Genomic DNA, 13,947 nt, shown 5'->3' with positions numbered 1-13,947 from the left:
TATAAAATGATCTGTGATCATTTAGCTGCTAAAGTAACTCCTAACAGAGTTAAATATATGGTATCCCTTTGACCATCATTTGCCCCAACCAGATCCAGGCAGACATTAACAATCGATCTCAGCACTCTTTCCTTCCATATCTAAAATCAGCCTTAGAATGCTGCTCTACACAGTGCTCCTGGCAGCAACCTACCACTGAAGAAAAACATGCTGGAGGTGGAACTAGAAGTGGAAACTGCCATCTTGGTCTCAGTAGTCACTGGAAGTTCTTTGGCACCATGACAGCTACCTGTGATGAAACTCTTCCCTACCTAGTCTCTGAGGTGTTTCTCCAGATTATCTTAGTTTCCTTTTCCATCCATATCAAACATGATTTACCCATCCCTTGATTTTAATTGAGTAAGTTTTCTTCCATTCAATACCTCTCCTTGGTTGACTGCCCTTTGTGCCTAGAGTTTGTATTAACCCTATTTTACTTTGAATATTTAAATCTATATAGAAACTTGCAGCAACACTATTAATATCTTTAGCAGACTCCTGGCTCATTTAAACCCTTTTCCTTTCTACACCTTTGCAAGCATCAAAGTTTTGAGCAGAGATATAAAATAATGTTACCAAATAAATATCTGGGGTTCTAAATAAGCCATTGTAATTTCATGATGTATTAATTTCCTAAGGCTGACATAACAATGTACCATAGGCTGGGTGGCTTAAAACAACAGAAATGTATTGTCTCACAGTTCTGGAGTCTAGAAGGTCAAAATCAAGGCATTGGTAGGGCAATGGTCCCTCTGAAACCTAGAGGGGAGAATCTTCCCTGATCTCTTCCTAGCTCCTGGTTGTGTGCCAGCATCCTTGGGGTTCCTTAGCTTGTAGCTGCAGCACTTTGATCTCTGCCTCCATCACAAGGCATTCTCTCCTCCTGTGTCTGTATCTCTCTGTCCCTTCTCCTCTTCTAATAAAGATACCAATCATATTGGATTAGGGCTCATTCTGATGACTTCATCTTGACTTAATTGCATCTGCAAAGATAATAAGGTCACAGCCTCAGGTACCACGGATTAGGTCGATGTATCTTTTGGGGGGACATAATTCAACCCATAACATAGTTTGGGATACAGCGCTAATTATCTGAGTTAGCATATTGAATCAGAGCCCAGTTGAGGGTGATGATGCTTCATCGTTGTACGAGAGGTACATCTCAGCTCATTCATCTGCTTGCAAGGGTGCGTCATTCCCAAACATTTATGTTTCCGAATGAGACACCATGTACCAAGTGACGAGATTTATTGGCTACTTTTCCCATACGTAATCTCACCCTGAAGGAGTAGTTATTAATCCAGCAAGTGCTCTAAATATGTTCTGATTCCTTTTCTTTGAACAGTATCTTAATTCTTGATAATGTCCTTTGTAAGGTGTAATGAATCTGGATGGAAATCAAAGTATTTTATTTATACATTTACTATATATCATGTATAAATGCTGTTGGTTTATTCTTTTTATAAAAAATAGCGCCCTGCCATTATGCAAAATGTTTTCAAAAGATCTGAAAGTTGTTAAAGAAAAATAAAATGTATGTAATAGTCTACCATCCTCACCGACTTTATTAATATTTTTATGTAACTCCTTCTAGCTTTAGGCGTAGATTTGAAAAATAATTATGAGCATACTACAAATAGAACATCTGCATGCGTATTCAAGTGAGCAGCTTTAAATCTGTAGTTTAATTGTGATGAAAGAAACAAGGTCCACTGAGTTCCTAGTAAGGGGAAAAAAGAAAAAGACAATACCTATTCATTAACTCCAAGTCTCAAAAGTTACATGATATATGTGAACAGCTTTATTTTATAGTAGATAACTAAGACATTAGGTCTACCTACCAAAGAGGTGTAGATACAAATGGCCTAAATAATGCCACCCTTTGTTCGCCTCTAAATATCCGATGGGATTAGTTTGCCTGTAGTTATCACATAAGCCTAAATAATCGGCAATGCAGGATTCCGACATTAAATAAGCTGCTATATGCTTCCTGCTTTTCTTGAAGAAAATGATATATATTCCCTAGAGCTAGTGAAATATGTGATAGAAATATAGGCAATGTCTTCAGCTTCTGACTTGTTTTTCTTCTTTGCTTGTAATTCTCATCAATTTCAATATATCTACATGGGCAATCCCCCCCAACATTCTGATCTCTCAGTTTGTCATCTTTCTCAAGTCTAGTTACTGTGATCTCTGTGCCACTAAAGTTGCTCTCTGATGAAGCCACACCTGGAGTCCAGTATTCACTCAAAATTCTCTCTATTTCTCTAGCCACCACCTCCTTAATTTCTATCTTGTTCACTCTCTCAAACTTAAAGAGTGTCCAATTCCTTGAAAATTGCCGGTTTTCTTTGCTTATGAATCTCACCTTGACCTCATATTTCTGTACAAATGCTCAGTCCTTGGTCATTCACCATTTTCTCCATTTCTACTACTGAGCAAAAGAATTACAGAGAAGTCAAGAAACTTCGCTAATCTAACTTCAACCAAGCCTTCATTGCTTAGTGTCTCATTTCAGTGTATTATAACCCACACAACAACTTTTCCATTTTCACTTTCTTCAAACCCTCAGCTCCTGCCTGAGATTCATTCCCCACACCTGCCACTTTTAAGGGACGGTCAGAGCCTTTGTGGTCAGGCCGACCTGGAACCTTCGCATAGTAGCTGTATAACCATGGCGGAGGCAGTTCACTTCCTGCAGCCCCAGGGCCTCTTGTGAGGATGAAACAAAAGAGGTTTGTGAGAATACACCACCCAGTACCTGGAAGGTGGTCAAAGCCCAGTAAATGTGAGTAGAACCTAAAGGTTGGATATTAGACAGCCACCTACATTGCCTTTGCTTAAGTCTGGCCCAAGCAGAGTCTCCGACATTCAGACTCAACTCTCACAGAGACAGAGGGGTAGAAGGAGGTGAGGTGACCCAACCATCCAGGCCAATTTGAGGAACCTCATTTTCTTCCTTTCTTTTGCTTTTCCTGGCCTCTTTCCAAGAAGAGTAGATGTGGGATTCGTAAAAACCATTGAAGAGACAGCAGAGAAGCATGTGGGCTGAAACTAGGAGAGAGAGGATCTGCGTCTGTCAGGATTGGTTAAGTTTTCTGTGTTCACTTGTGGAAACTAGGATGTAGAATTGCATGTCAGCCTGTCCAAACTGAATAGACTCTATGGACAATTTACTGATTTATAGCTAGGGCCAAACCAAGGCAGAGCGAGGCTTCAAACGCTGGCTTTGGTGATGCCTTCCCACTTCTCTCTGATGGTCCCCATTGCCAGTGGGCCTCCCACAGCAATCCAGTATTCCACCCAAGTCTGCCCTCCCTAATGCATGGACCTCTACTTCCTATCAAAATTTAGCTGTCCTGTGTTCCATTCCCTAGGGACCAAGTGACAGCCACCTTCTCTAAGAGAGAAATTTTACAACGTTGTACATGTGTTTATGAGCCCTGACTCTCCGTCCTTTTCCAGCTAATGTATATTCTTGTTACCCCAGTGCTGTGGCTCTAATGCTGAGCATTTTGGCCAGTTTGACAGAGCTTGAGGAGATATTTTTAGACGTTCAGTACTTTGTGGTCCCCACTGTGGAGATGATTGTCTATGTAGTTTATGCGAAAGTTCAATCCACTGTCAACAGCCCATAAATAGCAAAAACCACAGCTACTGAATCAAAGCAAAAAGATGCTTGAGTAATCTGGGGGTTAATGAATGTTCTGACTCAGAGTGGCTGGTTCAGTGAGCAGCAGGTGCCATGGACCAAACTGGAACTCACTGCCCTTTCTAAATCAGTCAGGTCACTGCATGGGGAGAAAACGTAAGGTCTGCAATGTACTAGGCACCATGTCATTTTTTTAAAATCCCACGGAAAATAAAAGTCCTTACCCCTAATAGAGGGAGGAGTAGGTTGATGCTAATGTATGTTGACATCTTCCATGTGGCAGACCTCACGTTACAGACTTTACATATCTGCTACTACTCACAATTAGAATAGTATTTATGGGGTCCTGTAACATGCACCCCAGATGTTATTCTAAGTACTTTACGTAATAACTTACTTAATGCTCACAATAACCCTGTGAAGTAGATACTGTTACTAGCTCCCTTTTACAGAATCAAACCTGGAGGGGCACAGCTGGCAAGAGCGTGTGCTGCCTCATTCGGCCCCCATAGCAAGCTGTGAGATGCATGGTATCATCTCCCCATTTTGCAAAAGAGGAAATCAAGTGTCATAAAAATGATGTAATCAGTGGCAGGTAAAGGTTGCCTAGGTTTGGTCCCAGGTCTTTGGGCTCTAAAGTCTGTCTCTTCTCATCACCTCATGTTGCCTGATCTCCTAATGTCACCACTTCTCCTCCACGCAGAAGTGGCAGCTGACACCCAAATGGATTCCTGTCAACAGACACACACAGAACGGATGAGCTCAGCCATCTTGGCAGGTCTCCCCTGTGCATGATGGTCTCAGTGAGGAGGGCTATAAAACAGGGACAGAATGAAAGGACTTATGAGTACTAAAAGGCTATAAAATCTCCCTGGATTTGGTTTCTAACAAATCAAATGTAGAGAAAAAGCCATCCTGTCTGTGTCTGAGCTCTACAGAGGTGGTCTAATTCTGAGTCCTTTCTGAATGCTTCAGCACTTTGTAACACAAAACTCAACTCCTCCCGTTTTTAGGGTGCTGTTATTTTGCACGCGGCAGTTTTGAAGCTGGTCCATGCTTCTGTTAAGAACTCTTGATTAGGTCCATGCTTCTGTTGAGAACTCTTGATTCTGGAATGTCTAAAAGGAATTCTCTCCCCCATACACTGAAAGAATGCTTGTATCCCCTCTCCATCCAAACTCTCAGAAGAATGACTTCTGACATCAAAACAAATCCTTTGTGACTTGAGTTAGTGTCCTGCAGAGGTGTGATAAGGAATGGAAGAAAAGGCACATATATACAATATGCCATAAAAAGGAACGAAATTGAGTTATTTGTAGTGAGGTGGATGGACCTACAGTCTGTCATACAGAGTAAAGTAAGTCAGAGAGAGGAAAATAAATACCATATGCTAATGCACATATATGGAATCTTAAAAAATGGTACTGACGAACCTAGTGGCAGGGCAGGAATAAAGATGCAAAAGTAGAGAACAGACTTGAGGACACGGGGCGGTGGGGGGGAAGCTGGGACGAAGTGAGAGAGGAGCGTGGACATATATACACTACCAAATGTAAAGTAGATAGCTAGTGGGAAGCTGCTGCATAGCACAGGGAGATCAGCTCGGTGCTTTGTGACCACCTAGAGGGGTGGGATAGGGAGGGAGGGCTCAAAAGGGAGGGGATCTGGGGATATATGTATACATATAGCTGATTCACTTTATTGTACAGCAGAAAATAACACACCATTGTAAAGCAATTATACTCCAATAAAGATGTTAATTAAAGAAGAAAGGAATGTTGTAGGTAATTATGAAGGATGTGGCAACTTGGGCAACAGAGAACAGATGAATTGGAGTGAAATATAAAAACAATATAACTTGCAGCCATTTGACAATTTAGATAAGCATTTTGCTCTGCAAAGGAAAGCTGTATAAATGTTTGGATTCACTCACTTTTTTAAGGGTTTGCTATTTATATAGCATTAAAGATATTCTAAATGCATAGTAGGACTCAGTAAATTACTGTTGAAGGAATGGATTAATACAGATACTAAAAGGGGATAATGCCATCTCTAAAATTTACAAAAAAGGATAGACAATAAAATGTTTTAACATTCATGATTTTACTTTATATGTTGGGAAAAGCTTCTTTTAAAATATTTATTCCCTTTCACCACTGCTTTTGTAGGCTTTCTCCCCTTATGAATAATGCCAGTACATTATGTGAAAACTCCATGTCATTAAATGTACTTTATTAAGACTGGCTGCTGAGTTCTTGGAGGTTTTCTTTTCCTCCAAATGAAAATGTTAGTTAGTGTTGGTTGTTCAGAAATGACAGTAAGAACAGGCAAGAAAGAGGGCCACGATCCACTGTCCAGTCTGTTCTCTTCACCCTGGACCGCACCTAATTAACTAATTAACTAAAACCAGCCATGGTAATGTTGTTTGTTGCACATTCTGTTCAAGCTTTTTATCCAAAGGGTGCTGTCAGCCTTGACTGCCAAGTTGAGGTTGGATTAATTCCCCACCAGTGGATATCAAGAGCAGAGAGGAACCTGCTTAAATGGGGTGTATTCAGGAGGAAGACAGAGTGGTTGGTGACAGCTGGGGTCTTTAGTAACAAAGAGATTTCATAGAAAGAGTCTTTAGTAGGTAGCCAGAGGCAACAGTAAAATTAGGGCAGGAACAACAGCCTGGGAATAGAGTGAGGGGAAGGATGGAAGCAACCATCCAAGGTCAATCACAGCCACTCTGGGTAACATGGAGGTCTTCATGGGGTCTGATGGGAGCGGGAGGTGCAATGAGCAGTGGAATAGAGTGAGTGGGATTCCCAAGAAGTCATATGAATGAATGTCTGAAAACAAACCAAGAAGAATGTGAACCAGACTGACCAGGAGCCATTCAGCCAACCTGAGTGGTGGCTTTGGGCAGGTTCACTCAAGTGTTCAGGGTGGGGGTGGATCAGAGGTGGAGGTGAAAGTGATCTAACCAGGGATCCAAGAAATGCAGGCACAAGGGACGCAGACAATCTAGATGTCCTTTGAGGGCGTGGCAGCAGTGTCGAGAGAGCTACTGTCTCTATTTTTCAATTGGGAGAAGCTAAGACTATCCCCAAACTTTTCAGGCTCAAAGAGAGAAGATAATCAAGGCCATATTCTTGACCAAGGTCTGACAGTCCCTGGCTGATGACAGGAAAGGAGGTGAAAGTCCGGGGCAGATTGGGGGGTGAATAATGTAAATAATTGAAGACTCAGGGTCCATTCATTTAACACGAAGTTATTAAACACCTACTATTGCCAAGCACTGCACCATGTTCTAAGGCTTCAGTTGTTGACAAAAGAGAAATGGTCCCTCTGATGTGGAGTTTACAAGTGAAAAACAATTAGAAATACATAATGAAAAGTACTGTGGTGATGGTGGTCCAAGGCTTGATGGAAACACAAGAAGTCTCTAGTCTAATCTTGGGAGTTAAAGAATATTTCCATGAAGCGACACCTAAGCTGAGACCTGGGGATAATGAGCCATTTAGCAGATAAAAGGGTGAGTGGGGGTGTTAGAGAGAAAAGAAGACTCATTTTTTTAGAGTGCGGAAGCTACACTTTTAGTACGATGGAGAACTGAAAGTTATCCAGTTTCATTGATGGGGGATGTATTCAGATCCCTGGCTGGAGAGACACTCAAAGGCCAGTTAATGAGGCGCTTTCTAAGGATGTGAAAGAGGACGTTTATCTGTGCATCCCAGCCCAGTCCAATGTGTTCAGACTTAGGGTACAGAAGGTAGAAATCACACCTTGTACTGTATTGAGACAGCTTGAGTTTTAGCGTTGAGAAGGGCTGGTTCAGATCGTGGCTCTGCCATGTACAGGGTGAAAGCGGAGGATTGCTTATCCTCCCCGAGCCTCAATTTCCCCTTCTGTGAATGGGGATTCTTTTTCGACATTGCATGGTTATTTTTAGAATTAGAGTGTTTCTCACATGGAAAGAGAAGCCGTCCATTTGGGGAGGAACATTTAGTAAATGGAAATAATGATTCATTCAGATTTCTTGTACTGTTCTTAATATCTCACAACACCATTTGAATTCTTGATGTTCTCAGTAAGAAAGTACAATGGATACAGCACTGATACAGAAGACAGGTTGAAAGCCTCCTCTCCGAGATGCCACTAACAATGTGAGCTGAGGCCCAGAGTAAAGCGGTTTCCTGTCTGTTAAACGGGGGCAATAACACTTGATTCCTCACTTCCAGGCATGTTGTAAAGTTTAATTAGATGTTATCCATAAAGTACTATGAACTTTTAAGAGAAAGATAGCATATAAATACAAGTTACAGAGCTCTCATTATTCATCTTTCTTCTCTGATTTATCTGTAAGCCAGTCTCCTGTAACTCAGAACCTTGGCATTTTGTCCCCAGATATTCCTGATCTTTCTTATGGGTAGAGTCAGGCTCTTGTTCTTTTTCTCCATCTCTAAATGTCTACTGCTTTGAATGGCGCTCAGCCTCCCCCGGTCACTCATTTATTACATCATGGAATGGATTGCCTTCACTCACCTGATGTACTTCGGTTGGATGATGTTTTAAACCACGGAGACAACTTGATCTTCCTTAGTACTCTCTTTAACTTTCAGCTTTCAGGTTTAATAGGCACCAGTGGGATTCTAATCAAGGCCAGACAGATTATTGATTATTTGGCCCTATCGTGTACGCACGACCCTCTAAATCTCTTAGATTCCCTTGGTTTAAAAGTAATTGATAAGGGTGAGAGGGAGGGAGACACAAGAGGAAAGAGATATGGGAACATATGTATATGTATAACTGATTCACTTTGTTATAAAGCGGAAACTAACACACCATTGTAAAGCAATTATACTCCAATAAAGATGTAAAAAAAAAAAAAAAGTAATGGCTAAGTCATTAGGACTGAGACAGTGCCCTTCTAAACTGAAGACAAATTTCTAACTTGTTCAGGTCACTTGTGGCTTAGTGCCCTAAGACTGTCATTTCTGCCCAGTTTTATTTTTCATATATTATTAAACAAGACAGATGTTACCACCTGCTTTTTTTCTGTGAGTGGGATTTCCACGTATAGAACTAAAAGCGATGTAGTCTTATAGAACCGTTAAAACCTGCAAATAGGTTCCAGCTCTTTTCCTCCTCAAATGAAATTCATTGTTTTTGTACAAACTGCAAAACAGGAACAAATGTTATTAATACTTAATGGGGGATTTTGAATTTTAATGAAAATCGACAGTTGAGTTTTTCAAGGTTGAACTCAGGTATTAATCTCTCTGGTATTCTCAGTGTTTACAACAGATACTGCCGTATGTCACAAACCACAAGTATATTGGCTAAATATTTTACCGGGAGTGGGAAGGGATCAAACAATTTCAGTGTATCCTGGGAAGTTAAAAAAAACCACTCAATCACTATTTGAATGTGATTTCTACCAAAATTTAGCTGGGGCATAACAAATACGATCTAATTCTGGAGATCAGGATAGATGGATGGGTTCAAGGAGAGGCTCGCAAGAGTTTGCAATTGTATCCATAATATTTAACTTTTGAAGAAACAAAGATCTAAACAAAAAAGTCATAATGCTAAGATTTGACAAGTGGCAAGTGCATGGCTATTCATGTACTATTTTTATTCTTGTCTAGAGGTTTGAAATAAAAATATAGTTTTGCAATAACAGCACTACTTACAACACTTGTAATTTTGAAAAGAATAGAATTATACATGTAAATTGCTTTCCACTTTTATGGAAGTTTCAGGGCTCTAGTCAAGGACCTTGCAAGTGTTCTTTGCTGGTAGGATGTTATTGATGAAAAGCTGACACTGAACGTGGAAATGGAAACCTTTGCTTGGTTTTGAGAGTGCCATTTATGAGCTAGTTCTAAAATTCTTTACAACTAAAAGCAGAAATTTACATTTGTCCTTGTTACACTTCATCTTAAGGACCCACAGATCTAACCTATTGAGGTAGTTCTTTTGGAAGCATTTATTGTTTTTATAAAATCAATACATAAGTTTTAAAAATAAGCAATATAGAAAAAAGAAAGCAAGAAATAGCTGAAAATGCCACCCTCCAGAAATAGATGCATCATTCATCCACATTTTCACATGCAAATTGAAATAGAAAGATAAATGAATGTTTAAGTGGAAAAGAACAATTTCATTAACAGTTAATACTAAACATACTTTCATTTAAAAATATATTAAATTTAAGATTATTGTAACAGAAAAAAATCTACTGTGGAAACTGAAGGAATTGTTAAACTTTGGATAAGTGAGTCTTTTCCACAAGAGATATTAATTCTGTGCTAATGCTCTAGCTTAAAAAGTAGACTGTGGACTTCGGGTTCTGGTCCAGCATGTTAGGAGTTTAGAAGTCCTCTCCATCCTAACAACAAGTAAAAAACTGAACTAACTGAAAAATCAACAACACTTCTTAGATTTGTCAGAGAAGTCACAGCGCGAACCATAGCCCTCCAGATTGAAGAGACATACAGGCAAATACAGAGAACCACAACTTATGGGAGCAAAAACCCAAAGACGAGAAACTTCTGTGGGAACCAATACTGGGGTAGAAAAACCAAAGATGTGATTGACAGATTCCTGGAGGCTCAGTGGGAACAAGTCTGAGAGATAAAAACTCCAGGAGGACCAAGTCATAGTGTGCCCCACACTTTTGTGAGTTTTACTTCTAGGAGTTCTCCCAGTTTCTCACAGTGAAGATCAGAGAAAAATCCCCTCTGGTTTCCCACAGCGGGGAAGAGAAAAAGTGACCATTTTGAAACACACCAGAGCATTGTGTTCTTAACAAGACCTGCCCTCAGGAGAAACTATTTTACCAGAGCCTAACCTATCTGGGTTTTATCAGAGCCTAACCAACCTAGAGGAAGGGAAATTCCTAATCCCAGCCCCCTCTAGCCATCCTGTCTCACCTAAGGAGATGGAAAAATAAGAAATGCTTGTGGGGCTTCCCTGGTGGCGCAGTGGTTGAGAATCTGCCTGCCAATGCAGGGGACACGGGTTCGAGCCCTGGTCTGGGAAGATCGCACATGGCGCAGAGCAGCTGGGCCCGTGAGCCACAACTACTGAGCCTGCGCACCTGGAGCCTGTGCTCTGCAACAAGAGTGGCCCGTGCACCACAATGAAGAGTGGCCGCCTCTTGCCACAACTAGAGAAAGCCCTCACACAGAAACGAAGACCCAACACAGCCAAAAAAATTATTTATTTATTTAAAAAAAAAAAAAAAGAGAAATGCTTGTGAAGTTTGCAGGGACACAGGCACACTAAACACTGAGACCCAAACATAAGACTATAAACACTTCTTCTCCCCCGCATCTTACCATCACATTACTAAAGGCCTATTTACTGCAGTTTCTTTTACCCAGTACATCATGTCTGCCTATCGACAAAAAATTACAAGGCATACCAAAAGGTAAAAACACAGTTTGAAGGGACAGAGAGCATCAGAACCAGGCCAAGATCTGGTAGTGATGTTGGAGTTTTCAGATCGTGAATATAAAGCAATTATGATTAATATGCTAAGGACTCCAATTGAAAAAGTAGACAACATGTAAGAACAGATGGGTAATGTAAGCAAAGGGGTGGAAATTCTAAGAAAGAATTAAAAAAAAATGCTAGAGATCAAAAACACTGGGACAGAAATGAAGAATGCTTTTGATTGGCTTATTTGTAGTCTGGACATGACTGAGGGGGAAAAAAATCTGTGAGTTTGAGAATATGTCAATAGAAACTTCTAAAACTAAATAACAAAGAGAAAAAAAGACGGGAAAAAATGGAACAGAATATCCAAGAACTGTGAAACAATGCCAAAAGGTTAATATATATGGAAATATCAGGAGGAGAAGAAAGAGGGAAAGGAACAGAAGAAATATTTGAAGCAATAATGAGTGAGAATTTTTCCCAAATTAAAGTCAGATAACCATACCATGGATCCAAGAAGCTCAGAGAACACCACGTAAGATAAATCCCCCCCACCGAAAAATACACAAAAAATCAAACAAAAAGACTACATCTACGCATATCAATTTTAAACTTCCGAAAACGAAAGATAAATTAAAAATCCTGAAAGAAGACAGAAAAAAAAAAAAAAAAAACACTTACCTATAGAAGAACTCAGATAAGAATGTATCTGACTTCTCCTCAGAAACTCTGCAAGCAAGGTGAGAGTGGAGTGAAATATCTAAGTTGTTAAGAGAGAAAAACCCACCTAGAATTCTGTACCCTGTGAAATTACTCTTCAAAAGTGAAGAATTAAAGACTTTCTCAGGACAAACAAAAATTGAGGAAATTTGTTGCCAGTAGAACTTCCTTGAAAGAAATGTTAAAAGAAGTTCTTCAGAGAGAAGGAAAATGATGTAGGTCAAAAACTTGGATCTACATAAAGACATGAAAAAGCATTGGATAAAGTGAAGGTAAAATAAAAACTTTTATTTATCTTTTTCTTAATCTAACAAGTAAGTTTATTCAAAATAATAATAGCAACAATGTATTAATTTTATATCCTTCTTATAGCATACTTCTGTATACTTATATATTAGTGGAATAAATGATAGTAATGATACAGGGGATGGAAGGGAGGAATTTGAAATATTTTGTTATTATAAGGTACTGGCACTTCTGTGAAATGGTATAGTGTTACTTGAAAGGGAACTTGGATTAGTTGTAAAAGTATATTGCAAAAGGTGTAGAACAGCCAACTCAATATTGAAGAACAAAATCAGAGGACTGACACAACCTGACTTCAAGAATTACTACAAAGCTACAGTTTTAAAATGTGTACTACTGGTTAAATATATATATATATATATATATATATATATATATATGTATAGGCAAATAGATGAGTGGAATAGGATATATAGCCCAGAAACAGACCCACATAGATATAGTTGGCTGATCTTTGAGAAAAGAGCTCTGTGAAAGAAAATGTCAAGAGAATGAGAAGACAAGCCACAAACTGGGAGAAAATAGTGGCAAAAGACACATCTGATAAAGGACTGTTATCCAAAGTGTACAAAGAATTCTTAGAATTCAGCAATAAGGAAATGAACAGCCTGATTAAAAAATGGGCAAAAGACCTGAACAGATGCCTCACCAAAGAAGATATATAGGTGGTAAATAAGCATATTTAAAGATGCTCAACATAATTTGTCATTAGGAAATTGCAGTTAAATAGCAATGAAGTATACCTATGAAAATGCCCCGAATCCAAGGCACTGACAACACCAAATGCTGGTGATGATGTGGAATAGCAAGAACTCTCATTCACTGCTGGTGGGAGTGCAAAATGGCACAACTACTTTAGAAGACAGTTTGGCAGTTTCTTACAAAACTAAACATATTCTTACTGTAGGATTTAGTAATCATGCATCTTTACACTTACCCAAATAAGTGGAAAACTATGTCCACACAAAAACCTGCACATGGATGCTCATAGAAGCTTTATCCATAACTGCCAAAACTCGAAAGCAACCAAGATGCCCTTCATTAGGTGAATGGATAAACTGTGGTGTATCTAGACAATGGGATATTATTCAGCACTAAAAAGAAATGAGCTATCACACCACGAAAAGACATGTAGGAATATAAATGCATATTATTTAAGTGTTAAAGATTGAATATAATATGTTCCCCTAAAGTTAATATTTGAAATCCTAACTCCCAAGGTGATGATATTAGGAGGTGGAGCCTTTAGGAGGTGATTAATTCATGAGGGTGGAGTCCTCCTGAATGGGATTAGTGCCCTTATAAAAGAGGCCCAAGAGACACCTAGCCTCCTTCCTGCACTTGAGTTTACAGGGAAAAGGTAGCTGGCTATGGATCAAGAAATGAGTTCTCACCAAACACCAAATCTCCAGACACCTGGATCTTGGACTTCCCAGCCTCCAGAACTGTGAGAAATAAATATTTGTTGTTTATAAGCCACCCATTTTAGGGTATTGTTGTTGTTATAGCAGTGTAAACAGACCAAGACATTAAGTAAAAGAAAATAATCTGAAAAGGCTACATACTGTATGATTCCAACTATATGACATTCTGGAAAAGGCAACACTATGAAGACAATAAAAAGATCAGTGGTTACCAGGGACTTGGGCAGAGAGAAAGGGAGGAATAGTGAAGCATAAGAAAATTTTAGGGCAGTGACACTATTCTGTATGATACTATAATCATGGGTACATGTCACTATACATTTGTCAAAACAGTAGAATATACAACACAAAGAGTGAACTCTAAGGTAAACCATG

Source organism: Aethalodelphis obliquidens, unplaced genomic scaffold, assembly GCF_003676395.1.
Source record: "Aethalodelphis obliquidens isolate GAN/ISIS:26980383/991018 unplaced genomic scaffold, ASM367639v1 scaffold7, whole genome shotgun sequence".
Classification (NCBI taxonomy): Eukaryota; Metazoa; Chordata; class Mammalia; order Artiodactyla; family Delphinidae; genus Aethalodelphis; species Aethalodelphis obliquidens.
The sequence above is the reverse complement of the archived record's forward strand: the minus strand, read 5'-3'. Positions refer to the sequence as shown.